Source organism: Aedes aegypti, chromosome 2 (assembly GCF_002204515.2).
Source record: "Aedes aegypti strain LVP_AGWG chromosome 2, AaegL5.0 Primary Assembly, whole genome shotgun sequence".
Classification (NCBI taxonomy): Eukaryota; Metazoa; Arthropoda; class Insecta; order Diptera; family Culicidae; genus Aedes; species Aedes aegypti.
This window is the reverse complement of record NC_035108.1, coordinates 105,138,723-105,163,275: the sequence shown is the minus strand read 5'-3', so window position 1 is coordinate 105,163,275 and position 24,553 is coordinate 105,138,723. Positions and strand designations below refer to the sequence as shown.

The window sequence follows — 24,553 nt, the reverse complement described above, 5'->3', positions numbered from 1 at the left end:
GGCATTCTCATAAGAATACCAGAAGTATTTCCGGATAAAAATCTAGAGTTATTTTCGGAAGAATTCTCGAAGAATTTCTAGTAGAGTCGTACATTTTTTGATAAAATCCTCTTTAAATATCCAAATGGATTGCATCAGGATTTATGGAAAAATCTTCCATAGTATTTCGAAAACAATTTTCAAGAATTTCAAAGAATTTAATTTCCTGGATTTCAAAAGTAATCCTTAAGGAGATACACGCAAAATCACATACAGAGTTCTGCAAAAAAATCCAAAAAGATGTCCAGAATAATCGCAATGGGATATCCGAAAGAATCTCAGAAGTAATACCGGAATGGTAACATTTTTTTTGGATGAATCCCAAAGCGATATCTGGAAGAAAATTCAGAAATAATCTCAAGATTTTCAGCAGAACAATCCCAGAGAGGATTTGAAGGATTCATGAATGATTTAAGGAAGAATCCCGGGAGACGCTCCCAAAGAATTCTAGAGTACTTTCTGGAACATTTTTTTTCATATGATTTATATATAAAAATACTTTGATTCAAATATATTTCTTGTGTAGCATTAAGTTTAACTACAGACATAGCTCGTAACATCAATAATAAATTAAATTTATAAATCTTTTAAACACATCCAAATTGTTCTGGCAGCACGGTTTCAGATGTTGTGCAGAATCCAATCGAGCGTGGGACGCACAACGGGGACTGTTAGGGGAACAATAGCTATTGTTGAAACTGCGAAAGTGAAATCACGATCGTATACTTTATTGAAAGTGTCGAATATTATTTTCTATCTTATTAATCTATTGCTCTGAAATTCTAGTTATTTACGGCATTGTTAACTTGTCGGCTACATTTACTATCATTGTGAATTCATTAACTAAAGTATATCGGTAAGAATTCTTTGAAAACGTCACGAGTCATTATCATGAATCCCCTTATGTTACACTAGGCTTGTAATCTACAGATACGGAAATCACGCAATACATACTAAACCAGTCTTAATCGCTCCAATCTAATCATCAATTTAGTGGCGAAAGGTATGAGTACTGTTCTACTTACGATTACAATAATTAAGTGAAGTGTTCTTTAAAATAGGGATTAGAAGCCACAGACCAGAAGCGTCATCGGGTAGAGTTCTAAGCCGGTAGTCAATACCAAATGTAAGGGAAAATACTTTGTTTAAATGGATTTAAATAAAGTATTTTCCCTTACATTTGGTATTGCCTACCGGCTTAGAACTCTACCCGATGACGCTTCCCGGATAAAAAATACAATACAAAAACAATATAACGTATTGAAACAGTACCATTCAATATATTGGAAATATAATACAGTATATTGTAAAATGACAATACAATTACAGTACAATATATTGTTTTGAACAGTTCACTGTATGGTATATGAGATTTTTGCAATATAATGTATGGGTGGTTAAGTATCGTAACAATACAAATATAGATATTTTCTCATACAAACATTTTGAAAATACAATACGATATATTGTTCATGTATTGTCTTTATGAGCAATTCGTGTATTGTTGTACAATACAAAAACAATTTCAACGAACTGTATCATGGTTGCATTCGTTGTTACAGCTAATGTCAAGTGACTTCTAAAAAACTACTTATTTTTACTTTTCGAATATTTTTTACCCAACATTTCTTGCTTTCTGAACTTGTTTTGTTTATTTCTTTCAGCAAAGCTACATAGAAAAAAGCAACAGTTGTTTTATGCGAAAATAGGAATTTGACCAAAATTGTAAGGTATAAAACCAATTAAAAACAATACAATGTTCTGTTACAATATATTATATTGTTTTTGAATTGTATATCCAAACAAGAATAATATTGCTTCAACATTCAATTACAATACGCTGTATTGTATCCAATACGTTATATTGTACATTAATGGTTTATTCCATTCACTGAATGATACGTTTATATCCGGGTTCTGGTCTGTGGCTTCTAATCCCTATTTTAAAGAACACTTCACTTAATTATTGTAATCGTAAGTAGAACAGTACTCATACCTTTCGCCACTAAATTGATGATTAGATTGGAGCGATTAAGACTGGTTTAGTATGTATTGCGTGATTTCCGTATCTGTAGATTACAAGCCTAGTGTAACATAAGGGGATTCATGATAATGACTCGTGACGTTTTCAAAGAATTCTTACCGATATACTTTAGTTAATGAATTCACAATGATAGTAAATGTAGCCGACAAGTTAACAATGCCGTAAATAACTAGAATTTCAGAGCAATAGATTAATAATTTTAATCATGTTCCTTGACATGATTTAAAGTGTAAATACTAACATGTTATCGTATTGCCAATAAATTACAATTACAATTACAATTACAATTACAATAAGATAGCAAATAATATTCGACACTTTCAATAAAGTATACGATCGTGATTTCACTTTCGCAGTTTCAACAATAGCTATTGTTCCCCTAACAGTCCCCGTTGTGCGTCCCACGCTCGATTGGATTCTGCACAACATCTGAACCCGTGCTGCCAGAACATTGGTGGTGGTATTTTTTCCTGCCCTTACACAAATTAAATAACAGTTCAAAGAGTAAAATACCATTCTCATGAGTTTTTGAGAATCATATGGTCGGTGTTTAGACAGACCAGACTAGATGAATTTTGGAGCTCTAAGGATACGTAAAGAACTCCATCAATTTTAAATCTTCCATGTTATTTTGATACAAATGTATCATCAAATAGATAAGTTCCATTATTACAGTAAATATCTATAATATTTTGATGTTTCCCATGTTTGGGGTACATTTTTCTTACTCGATTGAAAAAAACACTTGGTTCAGTCTGTCTGAACACCGACCATATCTATGTTTGTTATTTGATATTTAAATACTTGAATTGGGCTGTATCAATATTTACAGGTAATTATAATAAATAAGTATGTATAGAACAATAACAATTTTAATTTATACCCATAATTGAACGACAATATTAATTAGAATGAGCCTCCCCCACATCATCCCTCTCAGGAGAATTTTGATTCCCAATATTTTTTTTTTGCGGTGGTTCAGAATTGAAAATATCAAAAGTCTATTGTAATCACATCCTTTTTGTTCAATTGCATGAGTGTTATTCGATATTTAAAATAAGATTCGTTAAGCCGAACATGTTGATCCTTCCACAAGAACCAACAACAAGCATTGCTTATGTTAAGAGATTTTATCGTAATGCACAACCAGCCTAAACGTTCTTCCCCTTTTGTATATGTACTAATTATAATTTCAAATTATTTTAATTAAATTAGTTGTGTTGTCTACTATTGTACACGGCAATATGTTTCAAAATAAGTAGCTCCGCTTTTAAAACAAACTTTAACATCGATCAACCAAGCCATAGAATATCCAATAGCGAAAAAATAATAATAATAACCGATCATTGCAAATCGAGCCGAACTGGCGCTCTTTCCGTGCGCACGCGCTCTGTCCGTGCGCACGCGCTTTCTGCAGAGCTGTCAAACAGACTTTTGTGCCTTTCTTCTTTCGCTCTCCTTCAACTCAACAACTCAGCACGATCCACCTCCTGGTGGATTGGTGAGCTGTCTGGTTGTTGCAGATGAACAATCATCGTGTAGCGCGACATCATCATTGACACTAAGCTTGCAACTCACCAGAAAATCGTGGTACAATTAACAACGGCCCTATCATCATTGCTTTTGGGATGAACTGAGGTTGGTTTCTCCGTCAACACAAGAGCATGATTTCGCTGTCCTCTTTGCCCTTTTGGGCAAAGAGCTACAAAGAGACAACGAAGAGCTGTCTGGAAATGCTCTTCCCCGAACTAAGAAATGGGAAAACATGCTCTCCCCCTAACTGAGAAAGGGAGAAAATAATCTCCTTCTCTTTTAAGCACTGAGGTTGTCAAAACAAGCTCTTCATCACTGTGGGAATGAAAATAACAAATCACAAACGTGTGAACTCTTCATCCCGCAGAGCTCGTACGCTCAGTTTGTGTGTGGGTAAAATTGCTTCTCTTTTGTAGTTGATCATTAAAAGGGGGAGAAAGAGGATAAGTCAAGAGCAAGGAAGAAGCCTGGACACATGCAAGGACTGTAGCGAACAGGCTATCGACATGATGGAGACACCATCTTCTATGGTGACAGAGGGCTCGATTGGCTTGTCATATAGATCGGGCCCGGGACATCCTGTCTACTGCAAATCGCTGCAGTTGATATAGGGCATGTCCATTGCCTGGTAGCGAATGAGAAAGACGACAAAATCGCGACTTTTTACAGTAACGTTGGAAGTGGAGGGAGGTTAAAACAATGACTAATATTATGTTATTAAAGAAAAAAATATTAAAATAGTACTGTTTAAGTTGAGTTTGTATTTGAAATTATATGTAACTTTTATTGTACAAGTATATTTTTTATTTTATCTTAGAATGTAGTTCAATTAATCTATGGGAAACAGACACAGTCTGCTCTATTTTGTACACCTTTGGGAAGCAAACTAGAATAAATGGCTACTTCTAGCCCAAGTGCAGCAGTTTCTTCAGCAGCCACTTCTTCCTGAGATAGTGGAATTCCGCAGGGTTCTGTGCGTTCACGATCTCGTCCGCGCCTTGATCTCCCAGGATGGTTTCATCATTGGTAGCAGCAGACACCAGGGCAAAGGCCAGAACGATCAGGCAGATGGTCTATTGATAAGATAGAATTTTATATTAGTGACTTAAAAGGTAAAAGTAATGACATCTGCTAATAAAGAATTTTCTCGATTACTTTGAACGAATATCGTACCATGATCAAGAATTTCATTTTGAAAGAGTTCTTGGTTTTAAGTTTTCACGATTTGTTTAGTAGAGAATACTTTTGATAGCACTGCTCTCAGTTGACTGTTGCATTTTGGTGAAATCGCTCGACTTTTTAAAGAACCGGAGCCGTTCCGAATGATTGGCTAGGATTTGACCTGAAACTAGTTTCGCGAAAATCAAAAAGAAGTCTTTTCCAGTCTATGCATATAATTTTCCAATATTTTCAAAGCAGACATTCGCGAAATCTAGCTTGTCCATGAAGATTCGATCCTACCCCAGAAAGAACGGATGGACCTTGATCATCTTTGTCACGCGCCGAACCGCGCCAGCCACTGGATAGATAAAACTCGTTTTTTTTTCGGAATGGATTTGCCTCCTGCAGCATAGGCCTCTTATGCATGCACTTGAAAAAGTAGGTTTGCGTGAGTGGACTGTTAGTGCTTGACCGTCATCTTCGGAATCTGTGAATGAAATTTGGAATTCAAATTTCACACGCATATACAGCGGGTGTGGTGAGGTCGATGATGAATGTCTTACACTTTTCGAGATGATAATATTTGATTGAGGAGCAGTATGACCTAAGGCATATTTGAGGTTTAGGCGTTACAAAATTAGCATAAAAATTGAGATAGTTACAAAACCTAGAGTTTCAAATGCTGATTTCAAAATTGTTAAATACATATTTACATACGAGAATTGTAAAATAGATTCTTTCCATTGCTTTCAGAAAACGAACAAGTTCTACTCACAAATCAATGCATATTGCTAATCAGAAATCGAAATGAGTGGAGACCAGGGATTGAATCCTGCAAAAATTGAGAGAATCTCTCACGTATCGCTCTCTGTAACTATCATAACATGCTGCACATTATGAGAGACTGTTTATCGTATACTGCTACAACTTTGATCAGATTGGGGGGATAGTAGTGCATGATAAAACCCCTCTAAACATGCTCCAAGCTTGGGGGACACTGTTGTTATTGGAAGCTCGTGGATTGTTTATCGTGCCAGTAAAGAAAAACACCTATCCCCAACGGTAAACAAGCGAGAAAAATGGATTTTATCATCGCTCTCTCGTTGGGGCTCTCGCTCGCTGCTTCCATTTATCAGACTTGTTACACCTTGCGATACAATGACGATCGTGGACCGCAACAGATGGGATGTTTTTCTTTGCTTACTTTGATCGTGCTTCATACTCAAATTAGAGCGAATTCTGCAAAGCCTGGTGGAGACAATTACAGCATTATACTGTCAGAAAATCAAAAAGTGATTGAAAGGTGGAACTAGTATTACGATGAACAACTAAATGTCTTACAAAATGAACTATTACATATGTAGTGATCTAGTTCAAAACGTGCAACCGTGCTTTGTCAAGTGCAAGCATAAGAGGCCCATGCTGCAGGAGGCATATCCATTCCGAAAAACGAGTTGTATCTGTCTAGTGGCTAGCGTGATTCACGCGTGTGACAAAGATGATCAAGGTCTTCCCATTGATTCTGGGGTAGGCTTGAATATTTATGGACTAGCTAATTTTGCTAGCGTCTGGCTTAAAAACATTGAAAAATTATGTACATAGGCTCGAAATATACTTCTTTATGATTTTTGCGAAACCAGTTTCAGGTCAAATCCTGAATTCCAAATTGACGGCTGCAGTTCTTTAAAAAGTCGAACGAACCCACCAACTGTACGCAGTGCTATCGGAAGTGTTCTCTACTCAACAAATCGCGAAAGCTAACAACCCAAACATCTTTCAAAATGAAATTCTTGATCATGGTGTGTTAAACTTCTTCATATTTGCGTTATTTATTACTATTTTAAGAGTCACTAATTTAAAATTATCCCTTATTCACAGACCATCTGCCTGATCGTTCTGGCTTTTGCCCTGGTGTCTGCTGCTACCAACGATGAAACCATCCTGGGAGATCATGCGGCGGACGAGGTCGTGAACGCACAGAATCCATCGGAAATCCACTATCTCAGGATGAAGTGGCTGCTGAAGAAACTACTGCACTTGGGATAGAAATCGCCATTTATTCTAGTTTGCTTTCCAAAGGTGTACAATTGAGAGCAGACTCAATGTCTGACTCACATAGATTAATTGAAATTTAGTTTAAGATATAGGAATATCCTGGTGTGACAAATACAAGTTTAATTAAAGCTGAACTGTTTGAATCATAATAATTCCTCACATAATTTTAACTACCCAGACCATAGCATAGAGTATAATCGTACCTGCCACACGATATACGAATGCAAAAATGTCAACGTTGGCAAAGGAAGCTCTCAGTTAATAACTGTGGAATAGCTCATAAGAACACTGAGCTGAGAAGCAGGCTCTGTCCCAGTCAGGACGTTATGCCAAGAAGAAGAAAAACAACTCAATGTGTTAAAAATTATGTAATTGTATTCAAATGAAGTCAAATCAAAGGCTTAAGACAACGCTTTCAAATGAAATTTATGATGGATTTTAGGCAGTCCAATTTTGCTGACTTTCCCGCACTTACGATGCTGCCAAAAATCGGAAACAAAACAGATCACTCTCAAATTTTCAGGAACCGTCACCGAATGATATAAAAGTCTATAAAAAATATTTACAAGTGATTTTGAAAACTTGAATTTTTGAGGTTTTGTCCGGCCATGCGCCACTGTGCGTTTTAAGTTGTTTTAAGATTTTAAGCCTTTTTAAACCGTTTTAAGCTCTTTTAAGCTGTTTCAAGCCATTTTAAGCCATTTTAAGCTGTTACAAGCTGTTTTAAGCTGTTTTAAGCTGCTTTAAGCCGTTTAAAGCTAATTTAAACTGTTTTAAACCGTTTTAAGCCATTTTAAGCAGTTTTAAGCCGTTTTAAGTCATTTTAAGCTGTTTTAAACTGTTTTAAGCCATTTTAAGCTATTTTCAGCCATTTTAAGCTGTTTTAAGCTGTATTAAGCTGTTTTAATCTGTTTTGAGGCGTTTTAAGCTGTTTTAAGCCGTTTTAATCCGTTTTAATCCGTTTTAAGCCGTTTTAAGCCGTTTTAAGCCGTTTTAAGCTGTTTTAAGCTGTTTCAAACCGTTTTAAGCCATTTTTAGCCGTTTTAGCCATTTTAAGCTGTTTTAAGCCGTAGTGTTGCTAATTTTTTTCATTAAATTTGTTTGTCTTAAATATGTTCATTTTTATTTATTTATTTAAGCTGTTAATCCGTTTTAAGCGACTTTTAAGTCGTTTCAAGCCATTTTAAGCCGTTTTAAGCTGTTTTAAGCTGCTTTAAGCCGTTTTAAGCTAATATAAACTGTTTTAAGCCATTTTGAGCCGTCTTAAGCTGTTTAAAGCCGTTTTAAGCCATTTTAAGCTGTTTTAAACCGTTTTAAGCCATTTTTAGCCGTTTTAAGCTGTAGTGTTGCTAAATTTTTCATGAAATTTTGTTGTCTTAAATCTTATTTTTTCATTTAAGCTGATTTAAGCTGTTTCAATCCGTTTGAAGCGACTTTTAAGTCGTTTCAAGCCATTTTTGCCGTTTTAAGCTGTTTCAAGCTGTTTTAAGCCGTTTCAAACCGTTTTAAGCCATTTTTAGCCACTTTTAGCCGTTTTAAGCCGTATTGTTTGCTCAATTTTTCATTAAATTTGTTTGTCTTAAATATGTTTATTTTTATTTTTTTTATTTAAGCTGTTAATCCGTTTTAAGCGACTTTTAAGTCGTTTCAAGCCATTTTAAGCCGTTTTAAGCTGTTTTAAGGTGAAGATGAATCGAAGCCTAGATTCAAATTTTCAAGAGCACGAATCTGGAGAACCAAACATCATTTTAAGCTGAAAACTTAATCGATTGGTCACTAGCTGGTGGTGACCAATCGATTAAGTTTTTAGCTCAAACAGATGTTTGGTTCCCCAGATTTGTGCTCTTGAAAATTTGATGTTTGGCTTCGATTCATCTTCACCTTAAGCTGTTTTAAGCTGCTTTAAGCCGTTTCAAGCTAATATAAACTGTTTTAAGCCGTTTAAAGCCATTTTAAGCTGTTTTAAGTCATTTTAAGCTGTTTTAAGCCATTTTAAGCTATTTTGAGCCATTTTAAGCTGTTTTAAGCTAATTTAAGCTATTTAAAGCCGTTTGAAGCCGTTTTATGCTGCTTAAAGCCGTTTAAAGCCATTTTAAGCCATTTTAATCCATTTTAAGCCGTTTTAAACTGCTTAAAGCTGTTTTAAGCTGTTCTAAGTCGTTTTAAGCTGTTTTAGCCGTTTTAAGCTGTTTTAAGCCGTTTTAAGCCGTTTTAAGCCGTTTTAAGCCGTTTTAAGCTGTTTTAAGCTGTTTTAAACCGTTTTAAGCCATTTTTAACCGTTTTAAGCTGTAGTGTTGCTAAATTTTTCATGAAATTTGTTTGTCTTAAATCTATTAATTTTTATTTAAGCTGATTTAAGCTGTTTCAATCCGTTTGAAGCGACTTTTAAGTCGTTTCAAGCCATTTTATGCCGTTTCAAGCTGTTTTAAGCCGTTTTTAGCTATTTCAAGCCGTTTCAAGCTGTTTTAAGCCGTTTCAAACCGTTTTAAGCCATTTTCAGCCATTTCAGCCGTTTTTAGCCATTTTAAGCCGTTTTAAGCCGTAGTGTTGCTAAATTTTTCATTAAATTTGTTTGCCTTAAATCTGTTTTAAGCGGCGTTTAAGTCGTTTCAAGCCATTTTAAGCCGTTTTGAGCTGTTTTAAGCCATTTTTAGCCATTTTAAGCTGTTGTAAGCCGTTTTAAGCAATTTTAGCTGTTTTAAGCCGTTTTAAGCCATTTTGAGCCATTTTAAGCCGTTTCAAGCCATTTTTAGCCGTTCAAGCCGTTTTAAGCCATTTTAAGCCGTTTTAAACCGTATTAAGCCATTTTTATCCATTTTAAGCCGTAGTGTTGCTAAATTTTTCATGAAATTTGTTTGTCTTAAATGTATTTATTTTTATTTAAGCTGATTTAAAGTGTTTTAATTCGTTTTAGCGACTTTTAAGTCGTTTCAAGCCATTTTAAGCCGTTTTAAGCTGTTTTAAGCTATTTCAAACCATTTTTAGCCATTTCAAGCTGTTATAAGCCGTTTTCAGTAATTTTAAGCCGTTTTCAGCCGTTTTAAGGTGATTATAAAACGAAGCCAAACTTTGAATTTTTAAGTTAACTAGGCGAGAGAATCTGACAACAGTTCGCGTTGAAAACCAATCAAATTGCTTGCTTGCTGGTGGTGACCAATGGGATAGATTTTCAACGCGGAACGCTGTTTGGTTCTCAAGTCTTGTGCTTCTGAAAATTTGAGGTGTGGCTTCGTTCTATAATCACCTTAAGCCATTTCAAGCCGTTTTAAGTAATTTTAAGCCGTTTTTAGCCGTTTCAAACCGTTTTAAGGCATTTTAAGCCGTTTAAAGCCGTTTTGAGCCGTTTTTAGCCATTTTAAGCTGTTTTAAGCCGTTTTAAGCCATTTAATGCCATTTTAAGCCGTTTTTAGCCATTTTAAGCTGTTATAAGCCGTTTTCAGCAATTTTAAGCCGTTTTCAGCCGTTTTCAGCCGTTTTAAGCCATTTCAAGCCGTTTTAAGTAATTTTAAGCCGTTTTTAGCCGTTTCAAACCGTTTTAAGGCATTTTAAGCCGTTTTGAGCCGTTTTTAGCCATTTTTAGTCGTTTTAAGGCGTTTTAGCTGTTTTATGCTGTTTTAAGCCGTTTTAAGCCAGACAGCACGACAGGGCTCGCTTAGGTAGCAGTGTTACGATAGATGAGGATACGTTCTAGGTGGTCGACGAGTTCGTCTACCCAAGGATCCAAGGTCTTTGCTGACGGCTGACAATAACGTTAGCCATGAAATATGGAGGCGCATCATTAGTGGAAGTTGTGCAAACTATCACAGCATAAAAATAATTAAGGCAGGCTCTTTACTGATGTAAATATCAAGTTTGAATGTAAACATGTGAATTCACTCCTATCGTACCTGTGAGGGAGAAACCAATACGAAATTTATGTACGTCAAGGTGAGCCGAGATTCTGCTGTCACGAACTGTCACTGTAGGCCCATATCTAAAACAATGGACTAACATGATTAAAGCGCGTAATTGATTAAAACGTATTTTTGCATTTTATCAAAGGTGACAAAAAATCGATTGAAAAGCTTTTCATGCTTATTCAAAAGTAATGTCACAATAGCACTCGGCACTCGGCTAAGGAAAGCCCCCTAGCTATCATGTTTTGTTTTTGATTGGTAAATGATAGTAAAAATAGCACTCTTTAAAATATCTAACAAAAACCTGTGTTTAAAGATTATTAACAAATTTTCCTAGTTTACTTATACTTTTTTGCTAGATCGAAACCCCAGTCATATTCATCGAACAGATTTAATGTTATCTACACATGAATGTAATAATTGAAATGATACTAATGAAGGAATTTACAAATGTGTTACGTCTAAAGGATCATAAAAAATGGTCGGTGTTTAGTCAGACTGGACCAAGTGCTTTTTTAAGGTGAATATGAATCGAAGCCAAAGTTCAAATTTTCAAGAGCACGGATGTGGAGAACCAAACACCCGTTTGAGCTGAAAACCTAATCGATTGGTCACCACCAGCTAGGGACCAATCGATTGAGTTTTCAGCTTAAACGGATGTTTGGTTCTTCAGATCCGTGCTCTTGAAAATTTGAAGTTTGGCTTCGATTCATGTTCACCTTAACAATATCAGGAAAGCGTGCTCCAAGCATCCGGAATTTACATTATTTGTCATAATGTTGGAACTAATATATTTCATGAACCATGTGTGATAAAACTGCTTTGAAAAGATCATAATTTTTGGGGTCTTGACTAATATTTAGCAGGCCACAACATCATCTAGTCAATTCTGTCCAAACACCGACCAATTCAGCTCAATCAACTTATCATAATAAAAATCACTAAACTCGCATCTATTATGCATCCATCAGATTAACGAACTTCCAAGTTCAAATTCATCTTCATTCAACCAGGAAAGTGTAACACAGCGTAACAAAAATGACATTTTTGCGTGTCTCAAGAACCAAATTATGTGTCTCGAGTTTATTTGGGGTTGCTGAATCTGTTGCCATTTTCAGAAATGTTCCAGCACGTCACAATTTTTAGCTACAGGTCGCCAAAGTTGTGTAAAACATTGGTTTTATCGATGTTTACATAAAATTCAAGGTATAATTTATCAAACTTTTTTGTGATTTAATCCAACAAGAATGCGATTTTGCCTTTAAACTTTCATTTAAGGCACAATTTGGTAGAAATCGCACGACTAAATTTAGATTGAACCAATTTTTTCAACATGCTTGCTGTCTCCATACAAAATTCTTCGTTTCTCTAATATGGGAAAATACAAAACTTTTTTAAAACATCAAAAAACAACTTTTCCGCATCGAAAGTATTATAAACTTTGTTGATAAGTATTGTTTTACGCATAGAGTTTGAATTCTGTGGCAATTTAAGCAAAGAAATTGCCTTACAAGCTGGCAAACTTGCATGCAAGTTGGCTAAAATAGTCAATTTTTGCATTTTCAACAGCCAATATCTCAAAAACTAGACGTGCTATGTTATTTTTGAAAACGGCAATGGATTCAGCAACCCTTAATTGAGTGAATAGAGGTATTTTGTTGCTTGAGACAAAAACGTGTTCCGCAGTGTAATCGGTCAAAACCCTAATGACTGCACGCAACCAGCAACATCTAATTTCATTCATAGATTCCGAAAATGACGGTCATTCGAACGCATAATAGGCATTTTCAGAGGAAATAACCACATTCCTTATGGCAGCTAACGACGCTAGATTGCTGCTATTCAACACGGGTGTGACACCTCCGATCAAGGCCCACTCGCATATTTTTTGGGGGATGCCCGTGACCACCTGCACCGTACAGATGCAACTACGTACGGTACACAATAGGCCGAAAAAAATGGTTAGATTAGATCATTGCATTATTAGAAGAAATGTCTAATCATAACATACTATCTGGTGTTATTACTGTTTCAGAAGAAACGATTCACATTAGGCACGCCATATGCATGGTCTAATTGGATATGCAATCAAATTCTAAGCTCCAATTAAAAAATCAGCCGATTCCTGCAAAAATGGATAATGTTTGTTTTTTAAATGAAACTGACTGTATATTAGGTACATTTAAAACCAATAATATATATTAAAAATCTCAAAATAGTTTTTGTTTGTTTTGGCCGCCTCTTTTAATGCAGCCGACCATTGTGTGCGGTGAATGATACTGCCATTCGATGCCGTTTTAGAATATTGGAAATTTGTATGCAAAGGTTAAGAAGAAAGATTTATTTTTGATGTTCTCGAAACCAGTTTCTCGGAAAAGCTTGAGCATCCAAAGCGAACATCCCACATCCGATTGCTATAAAATGTCTTGCAAAATCGCAGTATGATTCAGTCATCTCGGCATAGTGCTGTTAGAAAGTGTTTTCTTATCAATTTGTGGAAGAAGTGAACCAGAAGATTCTCCAAAATGAAATTCCTGATCATGGTACGTTTAGTTTCCTAAAGTTTGGATTTTCAAAAAAAGTGTTGGGGATATTCTGAAAACTGAGATGCTGAACCTAATGGTTGCAATTTGTGGAACGGATAAAGGATGGAAAGACATTTGAAACATGATTGATAAAGTGTCCGTTGTGATCAGTGCTCCGGAAATGCATCGCAAATGCGTCAGCAAACATATTTGTCTATTGATAAACATTTTTTTTGAATAACTTCCTTCAAGAATAATAGAGTCTACGGCATCTAGCAAAAATTAAGTGCTAAAAAAGTGCATTTGTATTTTTGCTAGGCTTTTCCGGAGGAGAGCAAACAACCGTGACTGAATAGTTTCAGAAATAATCTTGTTTTTTTTCTTTAGTTTTTTCATCATTCATTTTAATTTTAATTGAATTAAATAGTTCCTTAATTTTTCAAACTCTTTGTTTGATCCATGGCAAAAAAACAGTAAGAGTCTTACCAAAGTACTGCCTTAGATACATTCAGAAATCCGCCAAGTATCTTACTAGGAGTTACGAGTACCGTAAAACGATGTACCTTTGACAATGTGTGTAACTTTGGGGAGTCAGTGTCCACAACTTGATAAACAAAATAACACAAGTTCTGAATTAGAAATGTATGAGTTCTTAGTTTTTTTAACAAGCTGTTCTGGATGAATTTTTGAAGTGCTCGTCATCACTTATCCTTGCCAGTTAAGTTTCAGTAGAAGTTGATTTCGGTCTTAAATCTCTGTGCAAAAGCATTGTTACAAATTTCGGGTCATTATTTTTATTGGGTAAAGTCAAAAATTTCTATACAACGTTGAACATGTAGAAAAGAGACATGGAAGTAGCCAGGATTTCCCTAAGGGAGGAGGGGGGCCGATGAAGTTCGGTGTTTTTTTACCTTATAAGTTCATTCACGAATTTTACTCAAAAACGATCATTATACACAACCTCTAAACTCGTTTTGCATATAACGTTTAACCACAGACAAACAGCCGTCACACTCTCATCATTGTTCATTAACCACCTTTTTAACGCGGTAAATTCAAATATTTTTTATTTGGCAAATGCCTTTGTGATTAAGATTTTAATTGCGATCTGTTATATGTGTTGCATCTGTTTGTCTCTGGTTAAGGTATGAAAAACATTCAACCTCCTTTTTCAATCACAGTAAGCAAAGTCCAAAACACGTCTTTTTTTCAATTTTTCTGAGTGACAGGTCCATTGGTTTGAAAAATTCCTGATTGTGGAAAAACAAATTTCGTAAATTCATTTAGCATAGATTCTAATTGCAAGTTCAAATTTTTCCTTCGAGAATTTCTAAGACACGTAATTTAAAAATGTTGCATCGAGTTGCATGTAACAAAATAACTTTTATCGTATTCATTACATGTTTTCATTAGATTTCAAAATTACAGATTGACATATACTGAGGTCTTGCTTGTATACAATATTCCATGCAAAAAATTGTTTCGTATAAAATTATTTTACATTTAATTTTAATTTAAATAAAAATTTACCCTTTCTTGAATTTACGTTAGGTACAAACTTCAGAAGTTTTATCTATGATTCCACCAACTTGTCCTCCAAAAGTATTTCCCAAATTTCTGTAAACATCCCCAAAATGTAGTTATCGTACTTTTAACGAAGTGTTAGACAGATTTAATTATAATATATCTAAGATAACGTTCAATATTTTAATGAGTTTGAAAATTGGGGTCCGCGACGAAGCATTTTTTGGCCAACTTTTGGCACCCCCTCTCCCATCTATTTCCCCATACCTAATACATGACTCGTCACAAAATCGCAGACTTCCCTTTCCCTCTCAAAATGCTGCGCCATTTATGAACGGTCCCTAAGTATCAGTCTGTGCGACCAGCTCGAAGACATGTGTAATAAATAAATAAATAAAAATAGCTTTTCAGAGTATTCCTCAGTTAGATACATCGAATTTGTGTTAAGTTTTTCTTCTGGTTAGAGTACAGTGGGGCAAAAAACGGTGGTAGGTCATTTGGCATAAAGTCGTTTGGCATAAAGCCGTTTGGCATAAAGTCGTTTGGCATAATGGTCATTTGGCATAAAGTCGTTTGGCATAATGGTCGTTTGGCATAATAGTCGTTTGGCATAATGAGTCTGAAACCAAGAATTTCTCAATTTCGTTTTTACGTTTCTATTGAACCTTTCTGATGACATCAGGCTTGTTTTGGAGTCAATTGATACAAAATGTCACTCTATTCAACAATTATTCGCTCTTGAATAAATTTGAGCAAATCAGGAAAATTACCACTAATAGTATTTTATTATTGATCCAGAAATTACCCTTTTTACAAATATTAATTCTTCTTTTGAGTTTCGCTATTGGAACAAATTTTTGCACTGAAGATTTTTATATATTTAGCACAAATTTACCCTTCCTTGAATTGTTCTATTTTTTTTTCTAAATATGATGTAACCATAATTATAGGTAAGAAATCTGTTGATCTAAAATTTTAATAAATTTCTCCTTCTTTTATGCGTAGCATGTTCTTTGGAGCTATATTTTCAAAGTATTTTTTTGTTTCCAACTGACAAAAGGGCAGCAATCGATAACATTGATCTGCTCAAATTATCAGCAAAAAGAGAACTGCGATTACTGCAGTTACTTCGATGGGTTGTGCTACTTTTACCCGAATGTCGTTTCCCTCGAATGCCAGTTCCTCGAATGCCAGTTCCTCGAATATCCCGTTTCCCCGACTATCCCACTTCCCCGAAAAGTTTTAAGCACTCATAATTGTCGTAACTTCATACATTTCAGGGTGGTGGACGACTAACCATCTAATATGCACCCTTCTTTATTTAATGGGCGGTTCTTTCTAGTTTTACCGTCCTCAGTATTTTTCCCAATATGTGTATAGCCGAGAATTACAGAATACTTCCTTCTTTTGGCTGTTTATCGTTCTTTCTCGTCACCACTTTTCGGGGAAATGGTATTCGGGGAAAAGTAGCACAATCACTTAGATGATTCTGAACGCACTTTTTTATGTCTTTTCGTTTTATTATGCCGCAATAATTTTTGGCGTCCATTCTTCTATTGGTTCAATTATAAATTTTACCTTCTTTTAAAACTATACTGTTCTTTATATTTATACTGTTCTAAATTTTATTATATAGTAAAGCTAAATGTTAACCATTTTTATATTTTGCTGTTTTATCAATTCTTGCCAGATGTGTTGTTAGAATGATAGTTGCTTTAGAATCTGCCAATATTCAACAGATACTTTTTTTGGGGCAAACGCGTGATCTCCTTCCGAGATATGCTGGAAAAAGTATTATTTCAATCACAAATTTTCCCTTTTTTCGATAATATACGCTGTTTTTGATGAACACTTCAAAAATTTGAATTTATATTGAACCGTTGAAAAGATTTGCCACAAATATTTTTTTTTTAAAGATGTGTTGTTCATATGAGCTATGCTGTGAAAAGATCTTCTTGCGTTAGAGCCTTAAACATTTTAAACGAAAAATAATCTGCTAAAGTATATAGGCTATTTTTGGATTAAGTCGCATAGATAGATCTTTAGATTAGAGCTTATGATATTTAGCAAACAAAAAATTCATTTATTATCAAGTAATTTTCAGTGTTACGTCCAAACTGGGACAGAGCTTGATCTGAAACGAAATATTCTATTAGCGTTCCCTTGATGAAAAACTACGAACATTCTTTGCCAATTTACTGTTTTCAAATATGTATATCGCAACAAGCTCAAGGATACTCTATGTTCTGAGATGTAGAGACCCGTCACGAGTTTTATTCAGCAATGTTCTCTAATGTCACAACAAGTATTGAAATTCTTAGCTTGGAAAATCTCTAAACGAACACCACGCTTGTTTAGAACCTAACAAAATTTTTTGCTATGGGCTCGGTGGTGTTGCTCTCGGTAAAAGCTTAAAAAATGCCGATATTTATTTCAAGTCAATCATTATGCCAATCGGCCATTATGCCAAATGACCATTATACCAAACGGCCGTTATGCCAAACGACCATTATGCCAAATGATTTTATGCCAAACGACTTTATGCCAAACGACCTTATGCCAAACGACTTTATGCCAAACGGGCTACAATCCAAAAAACACTTTCTATGTTACAAGCATGTTACTTGTTTTTTAATACATTTTTTTTACTTTTCCTACAAATATTTTGATAATTCTAGCAAATTCTTTTATTTTTTGCTTTCTTTAGCATATACATTTTGGTTTAAGTGATATCCTAAAGCGTTGATTTTTTTTTATGAAAACTGTGTATTAGACACTTTTAGAACATTCAATTGCGCATATTTTCGCTGAAGACACCAAAGAGCTATATCAAATATTTTTCAAGTTATGGACGTTTTTCGTTCAAAACCATAAGAGATATAAATATGGGTTTTCCGACAAACTTGCTCCAAATCGGTCATTTTAAAACATTGAATTGGTCTAGATGCATCAGCAAAAAATTTGTATTCTGATCTCTTAAACCAAGCGGGCCGTCTAAATTTCAAATCAATGAAAAATATCTGAAAAATATGGAGAAACTTTCCCGAATACACAATATATCTGAAACTGAAGGTTAAGGCACAAACATTTTTGTCATTTTTGTCACTGGTGGGGCAAAAGTTGATTTAAGACAAGCAATTATAAAACTGCTATAACTTAAGTTTGATTAATATTTTGACAAAATATTGTTCAGCAAATTTGTAGCCAACATGTTAAAGTTTCTATGTCATATATTTCACTAAGGTCGAACTTTTGCCCCTCCTTACTCTATGCATTATTTCAAATGATAATTTCGAATCTAGCTGAAAAAAAGCACAAGGCATCAAATCATGAATTTTCTACTTGGGATATCGTTAAGATATTTCTTGAGACATTAGTCCCAGTATTTTTTTCTGGAACTCTGTCATACATGTCGTACATCTCTACCATAACTCTAAAAATGATTTTTTTCCATCGAGAACGAATATGTTCAATGATTCCTTGTGAAATACAACTAAGGATTTCTACAATCTCTACGAAAACAGTAATTTTATTTTTCCCGGATATTCTTCCTGGGAAAAATTCTGGGATTCTTTTAGAATTAACACCAACAAGTGCTCCAAGAATCAAGAATTATTCTTAGATAACTAAAATTCTTGCAGAGATTCATATAACAGCTTCTCTGTGGATTTATTTAGAAACTCATTACAGTTATTTTCTAAGGAGCTCTTCTTCGCAATCCTCTGAGCAACATTTAAAAGATTCCCCCAAAATTTTAGCCAGGGAGTTCATTATAAAAGTCATGGATTTCCTCTGCACGGAGAAAAAAGAATTGTCCAGTCAATCATATTTGCTGGGAGATCAATCATATTTTATATTGGATATTAGTAAACCATACATTAAAATTGATTCAACAATATCTATCTTTGGTTTAGCTATTTGGTATGATTGGTTCAACTAAGGACTGTTCATTTTATAAAGTGGACACTTTGTTTATGTTATATCTTTTTTATTTATTGATAAAATCGTAATCGGTTTTCTATGTATCGTTGACCTATTATTCTAAAATGCTAAGAAAATATAAAATCTTTGAAAATGCTTTTGGTTGAAGAGCTAAATAGTTTTTCCAAAAACTCTTAAAAAAAGCTGTCCGTCAAAGTTTAACATTATTTTTCGCAAAACAAAAATCCTTATTTTTATGAACAAATTGTATGTTTGTATCCTTTACTATTCTACTAAAGGTAAAGCTTTAAAAAAATCAATTATATTCCACCATTCTATGACATTAGGTAACTTTAGTGATTTACCCATTTATGGCCAAATTTGCTGATACACCATCCTTTCACTCCCAGCAAAAGAGAAAAGTAAAAAGCGTGTTCAAAACTAGTTTGGATTACTAAAGAAACTATATTAGTATAAACGAAAGCTAAATCGTGAGATTAAACTACAGTCTTAAGTATAAATTTTACTGTTTATGGTAGTTTTACTAAAAAGTCTCATACTTTTAAAATCATGTACGCATATTTATCGATCTACAGCAAATTGTAAACAGTTTTCTCCGAATTTTTCAATTGGTAATCTCAGAATAACATATTATGAAAATAATATGTGGAAAATAAAAACGATTTTATTACAGCAGTGTTGCCAATTTTGATGATTGTCAATGTACTTTGATAGGTCTTCCAAGAATAAAGCAATTGTGTTTCTGTTGTGTTTTGAATGTGACGTGGGGACTTTCTAAGTAACTCTATGAAGGCGTAAGTTATTTTTCATATTAATACTATATTAGGACTTCCGTCAGGACGTACTTTTACACAAAAAATTCTACTCATATCAATTCCCATCAAATTTAAAAAAAAAAATTCTTTAAAAATATACGGGAAAATTGATTTTATTATATCTGTAAAATTGTTGCTCCAAAAATAACTTGATTTTTTCCATCAGGCTTCTGATTGATGATGCTTTCGAAGAACAAGCCTTTTTTGAAAATAGAAAATATAAATTATCGAATTTTCCAGCCAATTTCTTACAATCATTGATTTTGATAACCTCAAAAAATCGACCGATCTAATCGTTGTTCCATATTCGTGTGAAATTAAATTATTTTGGAGAATTTTCATTATCACAACATTGTACAATACTAGTCGAACGATGTGCAAAAAACCGATTGAAATTTCATTGATTAATAAGAAAGATACAGCATGCACAAGGTGTCCACTTTATAAAATGAACAGTCCTTACATAAAATAATTGAATCAACCATAGATATGGTTGACTCAATATTAATATACAATCATGGCAATGGTATTATTGTTGATGTTGTGTTGTCAAAACCGGAACGAATCTTCTTTATCGACATTGCAAAAATGCGACAAAATATAAATAAATATGGGAGCAAGAATTCAAACCACTATCTTGAGAGTGAGAGCGCATTAACTTACATCTACTCCAACATCGCTTGTTGGTCAAGAGCGGTTTTACGCGGTACAGCTCATAACGTTTCAAGGTTATAATGTGCAGAAAGTTAATTCAATAATAATATACAGCCATTCCATGAAAAACCGATCTAGCGGGTCTCCGAATTCCGTGAAAATTTGCTATTTTGTTCCTAATCCGAAATAAGGATACACGTATTTTTGGATTTTTTGATTAGGGTGACCATTTCCGAAATAGGGTGACCAGAAAAATCGCGATTTTGCAAAATTTTTATTTTTAAAAAATATTATAACTTTTGAACCGTTCGACCGATTTTCAATTTTTTTGGACGAAATGAAGGCTAAAGATTTTGAGTTTTCAGGAAAAATATAAAATTTCACAAAAATTGTGTTTTTTACATGAAAAAACTCAATAGTTTCCGTTTTTTGGTGTTTTGAAGGCTTCGGGACCAAAGGGGCTATCGCTGTTTTCTTTTTTTCTTGAAAGTTCAGAAAATTTTACGTATACCGTCAAATTTTCAGCGATGTATGTTATTTTAGTTTTTGAGATACAGGTCGGACTCGATTATCCGGAGTATCGATTTTTTTTTCACTCCGGATAATTGAATCCTCTGGATAATCGAATCACTAAGAAAAAAATTTAAATCTTTGATAAAATAACTTAAATATTATCTTTTTTCGTTGTTTTATTTATATGATGCGGTGGCGTAGCCAGACATTTTTTTCTAGTTACAGTAGGGGTCTTTACAAGACAAAACAATTTTTACCAGCATACACAAAAAACACTTTTTCAAACCCCTGTTTTTTAAATACGCGCTTAACTGCAAAACCATTCATATTATATATTGCAATACCAAATTATCTCAGATTTATGCATAAAAATTGAAAAACAAGAACATCAAAAAACAAATTCCGGATAATCGAGTCTAAATTGCCGGATAATCGAATCCCGGATAATCGAGTCACCGGATACCGTTTTGTCTCATATTCCGAACACTTAAGGCCAACAGTGACTTCAAATGCATCTGATTGTTAAAAATTGGCTGATATTTGTGTAAATTTTTATTTATTCGCAAAGTCTAACGATTAGCTGTTGGGTGTACCAATAATAATGATGATTTTATTAGTTTTAGTATTGTTTTTACGTAAAAGTATGGAATGACATTCTGATTCAAATGCCGAACACTGTGTTCATTCTGTCTCATATGAAATAATTTGGCAAATAAATAAATGTGAGCTTGTTATACTGGTCACAAACTAGAGAATCATCACTACTCCCACGGTATAAATTATATTGGAGACGTTGAAATTGAAATGCAATTGACTGCCATTTCCTTGTTATTTGGTGACATATTTCAGCGAAACATTTCAACCAAATCGCCATACAAAAACCAAGTGTTCGGAATATGAGTCTGTTCGGAATTTGAGACAAAACGGTAATCGAGTCTCCGGATAATCAAGTCTGACCTGTATATTTTTTTGACAATAAAAAATCAGTCATTTTTTATCGGCACACACTGTAGGTCTTAGCGCATGAGATTTGTAATGTTTAAAAAAAATTATAACTTTTGAACAGCTTAACCGATTTCCAATCTTTTTGTATGGAATGAAAGCTTAAAATTTCAACTATTCACACAAAATTTAAAAATTTGTTTAAACGTGAGTTTTTTTTTTAGAAATTTTCATATATTTTAATGTGTAAAATTTTTTTTTTTTTTTTTCAAAGTTTTCTATTTTTTTTTAGCAAAAGCGATTGGGCCAACCATACTGTCAGTTTAGAAGCACCGATAATATGCTTGTAACAATTGTATCCAGGCATGTTAAAGCAACTATCGGAAAAGTTATGTCAATCGTGCAAGAATTTTCTGCGTGTGAAAGAATTTTTGGGAACTCCTTGAAGAATTTATCCAGGATTTTTTCTACGAATGTCCCAAGCAGAAATTCATGGAATTCCAGAAGCAAAATCTTGATAAATTTCGCTTGAATTCTGCATATTAGTTTTAATAATATTCTTAGAGATATTCAGAGACAAATTTTAGTAAAACCATATGGAGTCCTGGAAAATATCTGAACTATTTTGAATCTATTAATAGAGGAATTCCAGTTTTAATTTAAGAGGAATTCCAAGAAACATACAACAATAACAATTTCTGGAGTTGTGGATCTTTTGGATGAACTTTTTTATAACACATTGAGGAAATTAGTATAATTTTTGTTTGGGTGACAAAACGTCGAAAGACGTACCATCAAATTCCAAAACGTCGAATACCATATCGTCGAAAGCACAAAACGACGAAGAGTCAAAACGTCGAATGGAGAGAGTTTGATGAACACATTTGTAAATGTAAAATAAGAAATCTGAAAAACAATGTTAAAAATTTTTCCCTTTCGACGTATTGTCGTTTCGACGTTTTGTTATTCGACGTTTTGGCATTCAACTTTTCATCTTTCGACATTTTGTCCCTTCACCAAAATTTTAGTAAAGATTTTATAGAAAATCTCGGATAAATTAAAAAAAAATGATTAACTTCTGAAATAAATTTAAGAGGCACCAAAATATATTGAGATATGGTTGGACTCGATGGAGAAATTCGAGCTACTGTGAGGAATGAATATTGGAATGGTTATTGAAAAACACCTTTGAATAATTTGAAGATAAATTTACACTAAAATATAAAGAAGAAAATTTGTTCAGTAGTCAATATTCACGTGAGTCCTTGGAAAAGGTGCTAAAGCCCCATCCTAATTTTAGTATTAAACGCTGAAGATCAGGCCAGAAACACATATTTACTCAATTTTTAAATGCCTATCGTTAGTTTAAGTCCAAAAAAAACAATTTCAAATTCACATCCCTTGATTTAAACTCAAATTTCGGGTGTATCGTTTTCCGTGGCCCTTCCAAAATGTCAGATAGGACAACCCCAGTGTTAAAAATAAAAGTTGCAAAAACATGCTCTTTCGTGTTATTGAATAAAAACAAGCGTTCATTACAAATTAAAATTACCAGAACATTTTATCATAGCCTGACAAACAAGATGAGACTAGGGTTCACATTGGTAGATCTTACCCCGTAACGCACCACGGAAAGGTAATCTACCAGCGTTACGGGTGAATATTAACATTGGTAGCTAACTTATTAGCCAAGTGGTTAGAGTCCGTGGCTACCAAGCAAAGCCATGCTGAAGGTGTCTTGGTTCGATTCCCGGTCGGTCCAGGATCTTTTCGTAATGAAAATGTCCCTGACATCCCTGGACATACCTGCCACACGATATACGAATGCGATAATGGCAACTTTGGTAAAGAAAGCTTTCAGTTAATAACTGTGGAAGTGCTCATAAGAACACTAAGCTGAGAAGCAGGCTCTTTCCCAGTGAGGATGTAATGCCAAGAAGAAGAAGAAGAAACAACCGAATTTCATTATGCTCTTTTTCATCCGTATTTTCACAGACCATCTGCCTGTTCGTTCTGGCTTTCGCCCTGGTGTCTGCCGCTACCAACGATGAAACCATCCTGGGAGGTCATGGTGCCGATGAGGTCGTCAACCCACAGGATCCCTCGGAAATCCTCCTGCTGAAGAAGAAGCTTCTGCTGAAGAAACTGCTGTTCCTGGGTTAAGCCGATGCTTTTCGATGCGTTACCCGGACCGTGTGCCATTCCTAGGTTAATTGAAATACTCTATAAGCCGTATAGATATATTAGGCAAAAACAGAATCCTGTTTCCACCACACTAATTTAATCACAAATCTGCCCAGTCATGACAATAGCCAATATGTTCAGAATGATCCTCAATAAACGAAATGCTTTGTACGATAAGTAGGAAATCTCTTAGTGCCGCAATGACCATCCGAAACCCCCATCCCTATTTGGAGGTTCTACAACTTCCCGGCCACCTCATCTTTCCACTGCGCTGCACAGTGTTCTTTTTCCGCTGATTTCATGGACTCAATAAAATAGCTCGTTTGTTGTAAATTTTATCAACAAAGTTTTTCTCTGAAAAAGTATCTTAATTTTTAAAATCCCTTATTCTAACAGTAACAGCTTGATGATCAAGTGAGGTAAGAAACACATGATTTTTTTATTTCAGAACTAAGATTAACAGTTAGTTTACCGATAGCTCCGGTAAAATGGTAGCAAATGTTAATACAGTCACCCGACAGAGAGTTCTGATTCGTTTGTTAGGAAAAATAGATAACGGCTCATTTTATTGATTAATAGTAGGCTAGTAAATAGAAATAGCAAAAATATTTTTAGTAGGAAAATTATTGTGCCGATCGAGTGGTTAATGCAGCGGTCACCAAACTGCATGTATGTATCGAGTACCGTTAAACGGGGTGAGTTTGATGGATTTTCGGAAGAAACGCT

At 34.4% G+C, this 24,553-nt stretch overlaps 3 long non-coding RNA genes across 3 annotated transcripts; 2 read left to right on the top strand and 1 right to left on the bottom strand.

Moving 5' to 3' along the window:
- Window positions 1-4,357: 4,357 nt before the first annotated feature.
- On the bottom strand, window positions 4,358-4,950 carry LOC23687699. Its single transcript, XR_002499302.1, has 2 exons — window positions 4,790-4,950; window positions 4,358-4,689 (listed from the first exon to the last, which is right to left on the bottom strand). It is a non-coding gene; the product is annotated as an uncharacterized LOC23687699 (long non-coding RNA).
- Window positions 4,951-6,416: 1,466 nt separating this feature from the next.
- On the top strand, window positions 6,417-6,966 carry LOC110675232. Its single transcript, XR_002499301.1, has 2 exons — window positions 6,417-6,576; window positions 6,656-6,966. It is a non-coding gene; the product is annotated as an uncharacterized LOC110675232 (long non-coding RNA).
- A 6,177-nt stretch (window positions 6,967-13,143) lies between these two features.
- Window positions 13,144-24,012, top strand: LOC5566367. Its single transcript, XR_002499878.1, has 2 exons — window positions 13,144-13,271; window positions 23,639-24,012. It is a non-coding gene; the product is annotated as an uncharacterized LOC5566367 (long non-coding RNA).
- Window positions 24,013-24,553: the final 541 nt, after the last annotated feature.